Consider the following 3,256-nt stretch of genomic DNA (forward strand, 5'->3'; position numbering starts at 1 on the left):
CAGGCCCGAGCGCACCACCGGTGGTCTAGAAAATAAAAATAAGAAAAGACAATTTGTTAAAAATACAGGTGTGGTGGGAGCAGTGTCATAATTGGGAACTTAAGTTTAAAAACACTATTTTAATAATTGGTTGCAACAACTCCACTAAAAAGTTACCTTTAAGGCACACAGACCCGCTACAGATGAGGCTTGAGACAATCTCACAATGTAACAATTTTTATTTATTCCACAATTGTGTGTTAATCAAAAATACTAGTCTAAAACCACTCACATTAAAAGTCAGTGTTAGCTCAACTCAGGGATGGGAGTGCAATTCGCTAAAAGAAAAGAAACACAGCAAACGAAACAAGGCAAAACAAGGTTCTGACCCTGGCCTGTCTGACCAAGAAATCGTTTATTTCCTATTAAACACCAGTTTAATAGGAAATAAGTACTGTTCAGTACTGTTCAGTCCCTGCGTCCATCAGTTCCTGAACGTGACCAGCAGCCTGAAGCCTGTGACCAGTGTTCCCAGTATAATAAATAAATGTTTTATTCTTTCACTTTTTGTGTATTTTTAAATATCTCAGTCTTTAGTATAAATGTATTAATACAGCTTATGTAATGAAATAAGAATAATTTACTCTGTTAGAATTATTTTCTCACTTTGCTGTCAATAGCAGAGCTGACATTCTGTAATACATATCCTTTTCTCTGGAAAAAAGTAAGAAAAATATGTAGTTTAATGTTTGACAATGACTGATTTATAAATCAAGTCATTTCTCAATAATGTATAAAAAATAAATACAAGAAAATAATTTGTTTCTTGTCTTGAAATGTTAAATGTACATTAAATTATGGAATTATGTAAATATGTTCTTTAAACACTGTAAAAGTGTCTGTTCATCAGTGTCAATATAAAAATGATCAGAATAATTTATATCAAATAAAACATTGTGCTCTTTATTCAGAAATGCGCCAAAACAATTAAATAATCACATCAAAAGTTAGAAACTCTCTTTAGTCATTTCTTTGATTGCCAAAAATATTAATGTGTGAGAAAATGTGTCAATGACAGGAATTAATTTAAAATACTTTGTAGAACGGCACTTTGTAAAGTTCGGTCCATTTACCTGTATTAGCTTACTGGCACATTGGCCACATTCAATATGGCGGACGGTGTTACGTATCGCAGCAACGGGCCGACCCGCTCCATGACCTCTGACCCGCTCCATGAGGCGTCTACGTATTTATGTCTATGGGAGGGTCGACTGCTCCAAGATGGCCGCCGTATTTCCTGCGCCGGAGCAGCCAATGCGGGGTCTACTCATATATGTCTATGGCTCCATGGCCACTGTCCAGGTGTTCGGGTTCAATTCTCTTACCTGTTTGACGTTTGGCTAAAATGGCTGAAATGGAGCAACTCCGCCACCTGCTGGTGGGAACCGCTCCCTGCACGGGGCTGTAAGATGATGTCCAGAAATGTTTTTGGTTTTTATTCTGCTCTAGAAACTTCCAGGTCGATCTGTTTCCAGGTCAGAATCAAATCCAGCTTGTCTTCAACTGACTTCTGGTCCAGAACCAGAACCAGCCAGAGGAGGTGGTTCTCCTCCTCTTCCTCTTCCTCCTCCTGTTCTTCTTAAAAAACTAAAACTACTAAACCCTTCATTCCCAGATGATCTCTGAAAAAATTCCATCATAAATTCCATTCATCCCTTATATCTAATTTACTTTTATTCCTATCTAATTTTCTAATTAAGACCTCTCTTTCATGAACATACCTATTATATCCTAAAGAATATATATTGTACTATTTCTAATTTTCACAGTAATTACAACAACCTGTATTATGTTTATTAATTATAGTACTATTTAATAATACCTATACCAGTGTTGTAGTCAAGACCAACTAACCCGAGACCAAGTCAAGACCAAGACCAGCACCTCACACTACATGACACGAAAAAATGTGAAATACGATCAAAATTGCTCTCAAATTGATCTGAAAGATTCACATTCCCATAAAAAGGGTTAGATATTAAATACTTAGAGCTGAAATAAATTTAACCAATATCTCTGTGCTACAAACCGTGGTGGTCTCCTGCCATCCCTAACAAGATAACGCCCGGGACATTTGCCCATATCATTCATGTCAGAAACCACCCCTGTCTCCATCATTAAACAGCGATTGAGGCAATGCACTAGCCGTAAACAATACTCAACTATGAACACTAACCAAGGAGCAACAAGCAAGAAGTAACCAAGCACAAGGCGCTCACCATGACTGTTCTCACCCTCTCTCCCACTACATGAAGCCAGGTGACAAAAACTATCAAAGAGCAATGCGCATGCTCTGCGTGCTTTCGTTCTTGTGTTTTATTTTCTATATCAATGTATATAATTAAATAAAAATAATAATAGCTACTGCAGTGAACGCAGAGCATTAAAAAAACAAAGGGCTCTCAATGAGGCTCCAGTCCGATCTTCTTAGTAAAGATCCGTTCAGAAGAATCGGACTGTTCATGAATGTCACATCACTATATTGCAGACTTTTGGACACAGTGTTGTTCCATATTTGCAGCATATTAATCAACACCTCTGCACAATAATTCAGTGCAAAGAGTGACAACTTATCTTTCATGACAAATGCTTATGTGTCTCTATACAGCTAGCTTTGCTAACATCATGTCAACGGAGCTTATCTTTCTTTGAGCTACTTTTCTAAGTGATGAAAAAAGTAAGACGTTCCCACCGTCTGTGAAAGCGAAGCGCTGCTGACTGAGCTGTGTCCATCGGATTTCTTATGATTTATGCAGCGCTATTATATTACTGACGATTAGACAGACATCTTCTGCCGCTCAGAGGAAACCACTGCGCATGTCTCAGAGCCGCGTGCGAGTGAAAGGTGGGAAGAGTAACAAACACATAATTGGAAAGTCACGTTATTGCTTGGATTTTAATCGGTGCGTTTTGTATCCACTGAAACATGTTAACAAATAAACTGCCCAGATAGCACAGAATGATTGAAACAACATTGAATCAATGTCAGCCAGAAACATTGAATCAACGTTGAACGCTGACATTGAAACAACATTGAAAGTGGTCGGTGACTTGTATGTTGAATCAACGTTAGGGTTTCAACCATAACTGACATTATATCAATGTTGATTCAACCAACATCTGTATGTCAACTTGTATGCATATTTGTGTTGATAGTACATTGAATCAGTTATGAATCAATGATGATTCTACATTATATCAATGTTGATTCAACCAA

At 37.6% G+C, this 3,256-nt stretch overlaps 1 protein-coding gene across 1 annotated transcript in view; it reads right to left on the minus strand.

Annotated features, from left to right (window-relative positions):
- LOC103131523 (double C2-like domain-containing protein alpha) overlaps positions 1-3,256 on the minus strand; it is a 15,437-nt gene that overhangs the window by 4,109 nt on the left and 8,072 nt on the right. The window lies entirely within an intron of this gene.

Source organism: Poecilia formosa, unplaced genomic scaffold (assembly GCF_000485575.1).
Source record: "Poecilia formosa unplaced genomic scaffold, Poecilia_formosa-5.1.2 Scaffold781, whole genome shotgun sequence".
NCBI classification, from domain to species: Eukaryota; Metazoa; Chordata; class Actinopteri; order Cyprinodontiformes; family Poeciliidae; genus Poecilia; species Poecilia formosa.